The sequence below is a fragment of the Thermobia domestica genome, chromosome 10, assembly GCF_964235325.1.
Source record: "Thermobia domestica chromosome 10, izTheDome1.hap1.1, whole genome shotgun sequence".
In the NCBI taxonomy this organism is placed as follows: Eukaryota; Metazoa; Arthropoda; class Insecta; order Zygentoma; family Lepismatidae; genus Thermobia; species Thermobia domestica.
The window spans coordinates 179,286,843-179,301,501 of NC_137463.1; positions in this window are offsets into that span (position 1 = coordinate 179,286,843).

Genomic DNA, 14,659 nt, shown 5'->3' on the forward strand with positions numbered 1-14,659 from the left:
GAAAAAGGCATGTTTTATGTTGTTTTTACATCTGAACTTGTTTTTACATAGTCCAAGACTATGAGCATAGCAACAGCAGGCTCTCACGAAACAACATTTTCCCACGCGCTCCTGTGGTAGCCGTAAAAGGCTATGAACATAACAACTAAAGGTTTGTCGAAACTTGCCTCCCAATTCCAGGAAATGATATCGATTTCTAGGAAAACAAGATAATTTTTTGCTGACTCGGCCGTCTATACAGCCTCTATTCTACTGCATATATGTGTGTAAGTAGCCAATTAGCGCTCTGTCAGTCCATTAACATGGATCACGTAAAACGTAATAAAATGCGTTTTGGTTATCACTGATATAAATCAATAGCGTGAAGATATACAACTATATGTATCATCGTAGAGGCGCAGTCTTAAATTAAAATATTATCAGTGACTTTTTGGACAATTTTCATACCGTATAGTTGTCTCCCTACTCCTCTTTTTTGTCTATACTTCCTCGAAGCGGGATTCAATTAAATATATTAAGTGATCCACTTGGTCAACCTTCTCACTTGTGTTTTCTTCCTGAACTTTTATCATCCAGTAGTTTTCACGTTTAGTTATTATTGTTTGACAATACGTTTTATATAATAAATTATTTTCATTGTTCGTTTATTCAATATCCTTTAAAAATAATAATATTTTTCCTGTTTATGATAAATCATTAACTTCTATGAATTTTGTAAGATGCATTTAACTTGGATTTTTAAAAAAAAAGCATCCACAGCGTTTGTTGAAATAATTAGCATTCTTAGAGATTTGTATTCTGTATTTCTCTTTCGGATCTTCTTCCAGTGAATTGGTCCAAAGACATTTCTTAAATACCAAAATCAGGCATAAAAAACTTAACTTCTCTCATATCTCACCAAAGTTAATATTTCAAATTTCTCAAAACTGTTTTTTACGACTAGCCTTTTCTTCCACTCATACATTCATGTCTTAAACCTCTAAGTAACTACCAATAACAATTCTTCCGCCATCTTAGCATTGTTTTGAATAGTCTATGAAGAATATCGTGAATTTATATTAATCATTTTCAATTAGGTTAATTATAATCAAAGTTCTTTTCAGCACAAAATATAAGTTCGCAAGACTACAAATTACCTTCTCGGTGTTGTCCAATTTATTGTTGTTTTATGAAGAAATATTCATTGTAGTAATTAAGAATATTTATTGTCGATTATTATTGTGTCTACAGTATACAAGTAATATACAAATACTCTTTTATTTTTGTTCACAGGATGGTTTGGTTTCTGATATGGACACTCGCTCTTGTGGCAGCTATATTCATATCCATTCACCTTTACGACGTGTACTACAACACATCTGTCGCATATGAAATGGAAACTCATTTCGAATCTTCAAAGTCAAGCCCTGCTGCCTTTAGTATGTGCATATATGGAAGCTTCAATTGGACAAAAGTGTTAGTACTCTTTATTGTTTTATTCATTTTAGAATTATTCTTTTCTCGCTAGATTTAACCATTAAATTATTTATGGGTAGTGCAATGAGCTTGATTTCCAGGATAATATACTCCATATTCCATTAATCATCATGATGCTAATGTCAACCTTTTGTTTTTTATGGCAAAGGAAGTAAGATAATAATACATAAGATAGGTGCAGGTAAATACGCCACGTTAAGGGTTTTGGATTTTGTATGGCCTTAATTGTCATGAAACACAAAGAAAACGCATGTGCGTTACACAGTAGCCTTTTACGCGTTTAGAAAAATGTGGCAATGATGTGACTCACTTCTATTTTGTACCCAAAGTAAAAGTACCAACACGTGCAGGTAATTACGCCAAGTTTATGATACTACTAGAAACACGTAATACATGTTGCAAGTTCTTACATCGTCTGGATTATACGAACTCAAATATTACTACACAACATGGCAGAAGCAAAAAACTAGCTAACCAAAATACAACATGAAGATAAAAAGATTAAATTTCCAAGACAATCAAAAAGCTCCAGATTAAAACCGTCCATACGTAGACAAGCCCTGAATGTTCTGGCGAATCTTTGAATTATTCAGTACTTTGTTTAAAGGTGTGTTCAGTAAGTCTGAATGTTTTTCACTTGATGAAGCTATTGTCTACTAGAAACAATATATTCCGAGAAAGCTCAAACAATTAAAATAAATGATCTCGAAATCTGCTATGACGACGTACTTGGAATATATTTGTCTTTTTAATAAGGGGACATTACTTGCATTCTTCAGACAGAGCAGTGACTGAAGTTATACTAAACAAACTAGTGGGAGAATTGAAAGCAGTGAGTCATAAGCTCTGCACGGATAGCTTAATCTATTCTTCAAGACTTGAATGTATTCCAATCTTCCAAAAACATACGGTGTCACGGTACAGTGAGACCTAGACATAAAGACATGCCACGTGACCTTTCTTCTAATAGGCTGAAAAATGTGATTTGGATGTATTTCTCAGAGACGAATGACCCTAACCTGCTGGAAGGACAAATGAGATACTGACATGCTTTCGAATATACATTGTGCATTCCCAGTTGGCCATTTTTCGAACCCCAGGAGGAGACTCATGAGTCAGATATAGTACAGGACAATAACACTGATATTTGATTTCTCGATCTGGTGAATAGGATGGCCAATTCATATGCAACAACATGAAAGGCCATGAAATGAACGACGAAGCTGTTGGCAGTGGTCAATCTTTTCCCAGTATGTCCAAACGCGCATTCTTGAAGTTTACAATTTCGGGACCAGGCTGTGAGCGGTTTGATAGGCTTGAATAGGGAGGAGATACCTACCTGCACTTTTATGCCCGAGCGTGGAAATGTACAAACTTACAACACAGAAAGAGATATACAACATATTCTGAATAGATTCCGACTAAGAGAAGGTGCAGGGTGTGTTCGTTGCACCGAATTCGGAAAGAGGTCTCGATAGTATTTACTGACTGCTGCGTCGCATTCTGCCATCCTCACTGACACCGGAGTTATCATGAGCGACTATAGAATTGTGAGGAGATTGCATCTTCGCTTCATATTTATTGTGACTACACCTTTCATTTTTATATGATATGTCTGCCGTACATATTTAATAATGTTTGGTGCGTATGGTCAATAACAATATTGCAAGAGTCGAACAAGGCTTAAAGAAACAAGTTTCTCGTATTTTTCTTCTTTTTCTGAGTTGGGCATCGGGTACACAGAAGTTATCTCGTTGGACTATGTGTCCCATAAGATTTCCAATGAAGTATTGTTTCTGTCCCTGTGACAATTAGGAGGGTTTCTAATTCTGCCAACATGATGGTCTAGTTTTTGTTGAAATCACTTCCCATCATGAAAACGTTAATAAAACCGAAGTAATGAATGGAAAGTTAATATACGAACATATGGAAAACATCTTTGATAGAATAAGTTATAAACGTAACGAGATAAGAACATCATTATCTAGTTTTATTTTATAAATACTAATTTCTTGATAGTTATTTATCCAATAGGGTCTGAAAAAAGAGATTGATTAATAATGAACTGTAAATGGATTATTCTTTTATGAATTATTAACTGGTATAAGTATGTTAACTGTTTACCTTCTCAAGTTATAGAAATTGTTTTTAGACATTTTTACTCTATAGCCTTTAATAAGGAAGGCATTATAAGCATAATAAGGAATGCATAAGCATTTTAATATTGAATAGGCAAGAAAACTCAAAAAATGGCAAACAATCCATAAATGGCATATCAATATCAAGATTTGGTCTGGTTGAAGTTGATAATTTTTGCAATTTTGTACTGCTTGACAAATTCCTTCCGAAAATTTGAGTATATAATCATATATTATATTGTAGAAATTTATGGTTATTTAAATATAAACGATATTTTTTTCATGTTGTAATGTTAAATCCATACAACTAATCGGAACTTTAAAAATACGAACATCCAGAGATTCTGGTGCTTTGAAAGAATATATTAATGTACTAAATGTATAGGTTTTATGACTATAAGAACCATAAAAATAAAACTAGCAAATAGATTAAGTAGATTGAAAAATATATACGTTTGTATCCTTCGAACGCGGAAGAAAAGGTTGTTTTTGATTTGAAAATCTTCTCTGAGAATAGATCGACGTTACAAACAGATATAAACTAAATATCTAACTCTATTCCTATGGAACCCGAAGGTTCAATGACGTGTTTACAAAAGTCCTCCACTAACTTCCATCCTTGGCCAACTGGGTAAAGTTTCTGCTTTGTGTACCTGTTTCTGCGAGATCCATCTTAATATTTTCCTTGCATCTGAGCTTAGGTCTTCCTAATGGTCATTTTCAGATTGGACTTCCAGTTAAGACTTCGAAAGTATGCCTTTGTTCTTCCACTCTGTCTACATGACATGCTTACCTTAGCCTCCTAAATTTCATGACCCTAATAATGTTCAAAATTCACCAAAATTCATGTCGCTTACGACTAATTGAAGACCATGGGGCAAACACGCGTCAAGTCCAAAAAGTGAAATTGTAAAACTGGCAGCTTCAAAAAGGTTTCTTTTCATCCTATTTTCTTCAAAGTTGGCACATATATACTAGACCAAAAATAAGTCAACACGCATTTTTCGGTCTTTCGGAAAATAGGCTAAGAAGGCAAAGGTCCCCTTTCCAAAAAAAGAGCCCCCTGATTTAATGGGCTAAATGGAAGGAACGAAACTCTGCCAATGAAAAGATGACTTCAAAGTACGAAATACAGGTTTTGTCGTTTCTGCGAGAAAAGGTTACAGGGGGCTATGGTTCCCTTTGAAATGACAAATTTCCCGAGATTAGTATAGGCGTGCACAAAGTGTGACCCCAGATCATTTATTCGAAAACGGTTTGGTAGATGGACAAATCAGCGACCAAGGATCTCATTATGTTTGTGAACATACGTTTTGTAAATAATATTTTTCGACAGGGTCCCAGACGGGTTTCAATGCAAAATTTGACAAGAGTTGTCGATTAGCATATCGAATGAAAGCTGTTGTTAAATACAAGAAGATGGAATAAGTCTCGACTCTAAGATAGCCCTGTGCAAAATGGCGGCGGATCAAAATGGAAACACAATCTTCAGGTCTATATTCACCTTTATAAATGTGAAGCGGTGAGACAGATGTGAAACCAGGAAAACATGTATTGCATCATTTTAAGTGTACACAATGTATTAAGGTGAAAATGCTACCGAGAATCTCAGATAAGTCCTACTCATAGTTTTGAAATAGCAAGAGGGGTCAAATTTCGTATCGTTTGAGAGTTGTTATAAAGTGAAATAAGCTGGAGGAAGTCTCGAGTGTTTACTCCTGTACAATAGAATGCCGGGTGAACATGTGAAATCAAACTTGATCGAAAAGTTTATGTCGACTCCTATAGATCTGAAACGTAGATCAGACGTCAAAACAGGAAAGCACGTGTTCCATCATTTCAATAGTATGGTAAGGTAAAGGCTGCCTAAAACCATTTAACAGTTGTTCTGTGTGTATACGAGAAAAGTATTATAGATAAGGAATGAACGCCTCGTTTGAAAGAAGAATTTCCTCTTAATTACTAGTCATGCAATATCTATCAAAGAGAAGACAGAAGTACATAAAATATTCGTGAAACTTAAACACATCGAAAGTGTGCAACTGATGTCTAGGGAAAATGAGATTAACCCTAGATTAGGCGCGTGGATGACAGGTGTCCCCCACTGATTTTTGTTTCAAAATTGCAACACTGTGTATTGGTGTTCGGAGTCGCGTCTTTCAGCAGCTGAACGTTAATTATTAATGTTTGATGTGGTGGCAGTAGTACACTTCTGTTTCTCATCTACAGTTTTTAACATATAAATTCCCTCTGCAATGCCGTGTTTGGGTGACAATTGTCAACCGCGCGCCTATGTGCGTAAGAAGTAAAATGTCAAAATGCCGGAAGACTGACACAACAAAAGATAAGAATGTTGTTCTGCAGTGGCTTGAGGAGGAAGAGGAGGAGTCGGAGGTGTGTTCTGATGAAATTTATCATGTGAGTGCAAATGACCACAACACTGAATCGGAATAAGATGGCCCATGGTGATACAGTTTGATTTCTATCCTGAAATTGAATAGCAGTTTACCTCAATTGTCACGAAGGAGATTTTTGGAGGATATCCACGTCTAAAACCTGGGGAATGATTAAACCTCATATACGACGCCAGTGCTCTATCCCCAAGTTCCAGTTGAAATTAGCAAGAGGGACCGACTTCGACTGTTATTTCGTGTTGAAGAAATGGGAATGGTCGATCTTGAGAAGCCATCAGGCTCCAGAGGACGTAGCCATGTTTGTGGAAGAGGAAGAGAAAAACTACAAGCAAATGGTGCTTGAAATGTAAGATATGGATGCTTGGAGGTAATATCAAAGACATTCGTGTAACATGCTTACATTCAGTCTAGTAGTCATGAAAAGAATGTAGTTATAGTCAGTATAGCACTGTGTACAACCAAAATTATAACCTATAGTTAACATTTTATCAAATAAAAGAAAGAAACTTCATTTAAAGATATGATTTTACTTATTCTAGACTCATTTTAAAGGTGGGTGACACCTGTCACACACGCGCCTAACATAATCGTACCGTGCAACATAAACGTAGGTGCTTAACGCAGGGTTAAGGTAACGTAAACCTTCCTGCAGCTGAAAAAATGGAGATCATATTTAATAAAGCTCGGCCCTAGAGAAACAATAATGTGCCTAAGTACTGTACATGTGATCGGAAATTAGGAAAAACGGAGGTTTGATGTTTTTGCGGGAAAACATGAGGTATTTTGCGTTATGCGGGGACGAAATGACGAAATCGATATTGAACGCAGTAAAATAGTCTGGTGAATAAGCCGGTGTTATTCAAAAAGTGAAACCTGGGAAGAGACGGGAGACACAAACGACGTACCAAGGAAATGCAAATATGCATGGATTTACAACGTGACTCTGTCACACATCTGTATGTTGATTACAGAGATCTTTGATGTATTCATGACCTTACCCGCTAATATTGTTATGCCCTCAAAACAGATGTCAATATGGGAGACTGGAATGTTTCCCGAATGTTCTAAATGGGGAATGGTTTTATCACGAATATCGTAGAATTGGTTTATTAGTGTTATTTTGCACGTCACTTAGTTTCGAAAAGCACTTTCTTTTACAATTACAGTCTGGTCCGATATTTACCTTCGGTACATATTTGCCTTTCCAATTTTCATTCTCTTCTCCTCTTGCCTTCTTGGACTTCATAACATGTTTTCGTTTGCTAGTTTCTCACTCGTTTTTTACCTTTTCTATTATTCGAGTTGCTGGTTATCTTATTTGACTTCGTAGTTTCGCTGCAATCTTTCGATGTGCTTTTCTTCATATTTTTCTCTTCCGAACTTGTGCCAGGAATACTCTCTGTATCCATACTTAACATCTTATGTTTACTGCCCCTCAACACATTTCATCTGATCAATAGCATTGTACTCATTTGTATTAATTCCTGGGCTACAAATGTGACGGGTGTGCTACTTAGCGGAAAGTATTTTGTCCATGATTTAATTACGTCCCGACTTGCTTGTTTTTGCTACAAAATAGTTTAATACTGTAGTTCTTTCAGTTTGTCTTTGCATTGATAGAGTGTCGTTTGTTTATTACTGGACATTTATCAACTCTGACCTTCGCCTCCTTCCTCTTAACGCGTTTTTCCGAAAAACACAAACACACGTGCTTCATCTTCGTTATTTAACAACTCTCAAACGTTGTGCAAGTTCATCCCTCTTGCCATTTGCAAAGGACACCGCACTATCCTTATAGAAATTGGATTTTGGTGGAACTGTTTCAAACCGTGATATATTATAGAAATTATGAGCCTGGAAAAGTGTCAATAGGCATAACCACCAATCATCGACCGTTTAGACACTACAGAGTAACTTGTTTCCAAAGCAGCCGAAGATAACGATATTGTGGATTTCGGCGGAAAAGATCTATGCTATGTAATAGATATTTTGATACCGAGGAAAACTCGCAATGGGCACGGGTACTAATCATCAACCGTTTGGCCACTACAGAGTCACTTTTTTGAAGCAGACGAAGATAACGATATTGTGGCCTTCGGTGCAAAAGACTTTAAACCACGATATGTAGTAGATATTTTGATTCTGAGGTAAAATCGCAATAGGAACAAGCACCAATCACTGACCGTTTGGCCACTACAGGGCCACTTTCTGAAAACAGTCGAGTATAATGGCATTTTGAATTTCGGTAAAAATGGATGAAACTATGACATGTTGTTGATGTGATACTGAGAGGAAGTGTGAAGTTATGGCTACCAATCTATGCTATGTAATAGATATTTTGATACCGAGGAAAACTCGCAATGGGCACGGGTACTAATCATCAACCGTTTGGCCACTACAGAGTCACTTTTTTGAAGCAGACGAAGATAACGATATTGTGGACTTCGGTGGAAAAGACTTTAAACCACGATATGTAGTAGATATTTTGATTCTGAAGTAAATTCGCAATAGGAACAAGCACCAATCACTGACCGTTTGGCCACTACAGGGCCACTTTCTGAAAACAGTCGAGTATAATGGCATTTTGAATTTCGGTAAAAATGAATGAAACTATGACATGTTGTTGATGTGATACTGAGAGGAAGTGTGAAGTTGTGGCTACCAATCAATTGTAGATCCGTTGGTACAGCATTTGTTCATTTGTGATGTTTGGCCTGAGTTGATCATCTTGTCTGTGGTTTTCTGTGGTTTGCGTTTTGTTCCACTCATTGTAGTCTTTTCTCAGGGTTAAAATATCTACAACATATCACGATGTAAATCTCTTACACCGAAATCCTGAATATCATTATCTTCGACTGTTGTCGAAAAAAATGGCCCTGTAGTAGACAAACGATCAATGATTGGTGGTTGTGCCTATTGAGACTTTTTCCTCACGATGACGAAATCAACGACAAATAAGAGTTTCAGCCGTTTTCACCGAAATCCAGCATATCGTTATCATCGGCTGTTCTGAACAAAAGTGGCAATGTAGTGGCCAAACGGTCAGCGATTGGTGGTTGTGCCAATTGAGAATTTTTCTCAAGACGACAAGATCTACAGTATATTAGGGTTTCAGTCTTTTCCACCCGAATTCCAGAATATCTTTACATTCGGCTGTTTTCAAAATAGTGGCCCGTTAGTGATCAAACAGTCCGTGATTGTGTCTATTGAGACTTTCTCTCAGGATCACAATGTCTACAATATACCAGGTTTCAAGAAATTCCACCGAAATCGAATTTCCATAACGATTGTGCGGGGTCCTTTTTCATTGGACCCGTTTGGGACCCTGGGGCCAAAGATATTATTTCAAAATATGTGCCCACAAACATAATGAGATCCGTGATCGCTGATTTGTCCATCTACCAAACTGTTTCCGAAAACGTGATCGGGGGTCACACTTTGTGGACGCCTATACAAATCTCTTCAAATTTGTCATTTTGAAGGAGGCCCCCTGCAACCCTTTTCTCGCAGAAACGACAAAACCCGTATTTCCTACTTTGAATTCATCTTTGCATTGGCTAAGTTTCTTTTCTTTAATATGGCCTTTTTAATCAAGAGGGCCCTTTTTTGTAAAGGTACCCTTTACCCCTTTAACCTATTTTTCGAAAGAAACAAAAAAAAAACATGTGCCGATTTATTTTCGGTCAAGTATATATGTGCCAAGTTTGAAGAAAATCGGATAAACAGAAACCCTTGCGAGGCTACCTCCTCTCTAGTTTCACTTTTCGGACTTGACGGGGTTTTGCCCCAAAGTCTTCAATTACTCGCGTAAAATCTCCTTGTTGTAAGTCATGTTGACAGTTACTCCTTGTGGGACGAATTCCATGTGGACAATTCCCTACGAGTCGATAAACATGTTCATGAATTACTTTCCCTTCTACTCTATCTTGTCTCTGGCTTTTTCGTTTTGGAGATGATTTTCTGGTGGTTGCTTATCTCATTGGTTGTGGATCGTACAAAAAACAGATGTTTGATATGCTTCTTTTTATCTGGTTCAGGAAATTCCATCACCGCCAGCACTACTGATCATATCACCACAAATGGTTATATGCTCATGTTGGTCTTGAGTCAGAATGCTTAGCACACGGTACTGGGTGACGCGGGATACCTTCAATTAATTTATCAGAATGTTGTGACACGTACCATGGCTCATTTATACTGCAGGTGCATGTCGTCTATCAATTAAGAATGGTTACCACGCACCACATTTCCTACCTCTTCGATCTTATGTTCAGTTCGGATTGTTGTCCGACCAGTACTTTCATCACAATCTGAACTGTTTCTCCTATCTGCATACCATTGAAGTCACTGAAACACAACACGGTGGCCCAGAGCGTTGTTACCGTGCACTTACCTGATCATCTGCAACGTTTCTGTAGTGGATGTGCCTATTATTAGCAGAACTTGATCTTGGCTCATTGCACAAACTCCGATATTCCTCAAGTACCATCAACGTATTCACAATAGAGGCAGTAGGTCTATGCATACACGTCTATCTTGCTGGGTCGAGACGAATCTCCATTGCTTTCTTCACGACGTCGCTTATCATCTGTAGTGCACCACTAGCGCCACACTGCGTTCAGTTCACGAACTTCTTGATTTTTGTGGTGTATATATTTACACATACATTTTTTATTTCTATTCTTTGCGTACAAGCTGATAAGCGTGGGCTCTAGGCAATCTTCCAAGTGCTCCAGGACATGTTTCCGAAGAAGTACGTGGTCTCCTCTGTATTCTTTTGTATGCAATAGATATGTTGTTATATCAGATGAGAGAAAGAATGCAGTGATTTTGATCCTGTTTCTTTTCATTTATAATAGAGGTGGAAAAGTTATAGAATGTTATGCTGTTTTATACATAAAACAATCTGTCGAAATGGAAGAGTGCAAGTAGCATTTACGTAAAACTATAAATATAATAATCTGTTCTAAGTGTGGTAGGCAAAAAAAATTGTTTTTAAGTATTTTGATATTGGAAAATCTCTGGCACAAAAATGTGTAAATCTACGCTGAAATCGGTATTATGTATACTACTTATCTTGTTGCTGAATAACGTTTAGATAAATTGCATCCATCTTAGTTTACTGTGGTAATTGATAAAGAACTTATTGCCTTTAACATGATACTTCCCGAAATAATATTCGCGAAATCACAACACAATCTCTGCCCGCACAATTTATAGTGCCATTACGTGTCACAAGTCCCCTCTAAATGTATACAAATAGAGAATTAGTCTCCAGACCAAACGGTGACTCATCAATAAATTATAGCTCTCCACACTGATCTTAACCAATTCCCAGTCTAATAGACACCATGTTAAACGGTCATTAGTATGTCGTAATTTAAATGGAACATCTCTGGTAGTTAGACTTACACAAAGAGACATCTCATGCAGTCGTAAGTATCTCGTTTGTTGAAAGACATGGCTGTCGCCCTAACGCATATGGCATATAGTGCAATCCAGCATCTTCACCATATTTGAAGTCGCGGTGGCTCAGTGGTAGAGTGTTCACCTCTGGTGCATGGGTTCCCGGGTTCAATCCCAGATCCCCCTAAGGGAAATTTGTGGAGGACAAACATCGTGTGCGTGGGTTTCCTCGGGGTTCTCCCGTTTCCTCACACTTTCTTCATTCCACCATTTCATTCATTTCTCATCATCACCGTTTCCTTTAGCCTAACCGGCATAACCGTGGGACATAAAACTCATAGATTTCATTTCATTTCACTTTCACCATATTTGGTTGCTATGTATAGTAACTTTTACTTGCATATCAAATTTCCTGAATATAGGGAACATGAAAATCTAGTCGATTAGTTGTGTAAGTACAGGAGATCTCCTTCACCGCAAGTAATTAGTCATGGAAACATGAACAATTAACATCACTTATAAGACTAAACACATTTATTGGAAAAGAATTTGAACACTTTTAAGGTAATTACCAAAGTGATTATTATTGAAATAGTCAAAACTCAATTTTTATTTGGTAGTGCAGTAGAAATATAGGAATAATGAAATGTGGCTTTCAACTAATAAGTGGTTTGAATGTGAAGATATTTAAAGGTTGCCAGCTTCAAGTATAATATCTTGGTGCTGAGTAGTAGATCTATGGCACGTTTGAAGTTATGCGATTTTTTAAAAATCGTAATTGCAATCTTTGCTAAGATTTTAAAGTCGAAAGTTTCGTTTTGAATAGTTTAAGCGGATCCATGTCATGTAACATTATTTTTATGTTAGTTCAACGATTAAGGTGTTTGGAAAAACCCGCAATTATGTTAATTGAACGTTTCAGAAGGCAAATAAATGTTTGCACCTCTGTGGACGTAGACTTTAAAAAGCTTGTTTAGAAAGACCTTACTTGAGGTATAATGATACGACGAGGAAATTTTATTTTAGCAAAATGGAAGTATGTGATTTGATGTAAGGAAATGTTTAGGTAAATCGCATCAGGAAAGAACTTCTTTTCGGTGAAATTGCATGCTAGCAAATACAACCAATGAATCGGCAGTAGTTAATTGTTACTATAGGATGGCTAACAAATAGGCAAATACAATGAGGCACACATAGCTAGATCAAACTGAAATTGATAAGAGAAAGGGAACTTAAGAATCAGAGAGCAATCAGTTACAAGGTACGAACTAAATTTCGCATTGTATTAGAAGTTCAATGATCAACAAAATAATTATATTTCGTTTTTCAAAGTGAAGCTTAGGGTAACATTAGTATAATTAAAAGGAAAATTTTGTGTGTAATAAAAGCGATAACATTTATAACGGTGATAACGATGATCAACCACTGGACTATAACCGGTTACATTTTATATTGTTCAACAGTTAGTTGGTCTCATTGAAATTTGATAAAGTAGTTCTCATATTGGGTTGTGGTACATGGGTGCACAACCTCTTGTTTCTTCTATCTCTGTATTTCTTGAAAATTATTCATAGTCGATAAATTTCAGTATACACCGCAAATATAGCTTAAAATTTAACCCATTTGCTGTCTTACAATGATATTTTCGTGCATAAAAGTTAGTCCACGTGCTTACTTCGTACCTCCTTCTGTCCTTCTTATGAATTTGATATGTGCATTTAGGAATAATCTAGAAATATTATTAAACGCTCCCTACTCATAAATTTGGCAGTTACATTTTTGGTTTGCCTGCTGATTGAAATGTATACTTATCAAAAATATATTTACTATGTAGGCTTTTTAAAACATATTAATTGTATTTTTATAGTCCTTGTGAAGCATTGTTGACTAACTGCTCAGCTGAAGGAGCTGACTTTGACTGCTGTCTCATTACAAAGAAAACTCTTTCAGGAGAATTCAGCTGTGTGACGAATGATTTAAGCAAGTAAGTAAACAAATATCACTTAAATATCTATACAGCAAACATGATGAATAAGAACTCCTAGTATAATTATGTTTTAGTCAAAATTGAAATTAGATTTGTTTACATTTGGCTTTTCCGGGGTATCTTCACATTCAATAGTTAGAGTATTTAATTTAATATCTCATAAGGTTGTATTTCTAAACAAAATAAGACTGATAAGACTGTATTTCTAAACAAACTTCAGGGTGGTGATAATTATCTTTACATAGTTAAATATTACCAGTTGATTTTCTTGTTTAATCTCCATTGATATTATTATTATTATTATTATTATTATTATTATTATTATTATTATTATTATTATTATTATTATTATTATTATTATTATTATTATTATTATGTTATTGTTGATGTTCTTATGGAATACTTGTGGGAAGTCCTATTACGTTAGCATTAGTACAGCTTGGCAGATATTACTACAAATTTAGAATTATTATTATTAGCACATTTAATTACATTTTTGTAGATTTCTAAGAGTTAACAAGATGTATGTGGATTCCATTAAGTTCAATGCTAACGTTAATATGACGCAACGTTGTGTGCGTCTGCTTCAACATTACAGCGGTAATAGTTTGAGACACTCTCCAAATTCCGTTTTTCACTTTCTCGCTGTTGACTTATCCACAAATCGTTCTTTATTGTACCCCAAAATCTACTTCCAGTTATCCTGGAAGCCATCTCAATGGGACAGGAAGGTCTCGTTTTCCATTTTCATCCTACCAATTTGGGGACAATTCATTCAGCAGTGCGGATACACTCAGAGCTATATGGAGAGCTACACCGATAATTTTAAATTTATGAAGTAAGCTAATCCTCTGGTCGATATTTCCGGAAGCAACCAAGTGCAACATCAATATTATTAACAATAATTAATAATGATAAGTTAATAAACATTAATCCTGTTTGGGGCAAGGGAGGCATTTCGGGCCCATTGCTGTTTTACATAAATTACTCAACAATGTCGCATATTTGAATCACGTAAAATTTGGAATTCTCGTTTCGTTGGAAGGAGATATAGTTCTGAACGTTTGGAGTTTAAATATAAATTTATATGTTTTAAAATTGCTAAAACAACTCCGAAAACAATCACCGCTCGCAATATTGTGATCAACTAAAAATATGTTGTTTCATGTACGTACGATCAATATAAGCGCTAGCTTATAATCCCTTCGGAGCTTGCCAAATATCAGAAAGGAAATAAT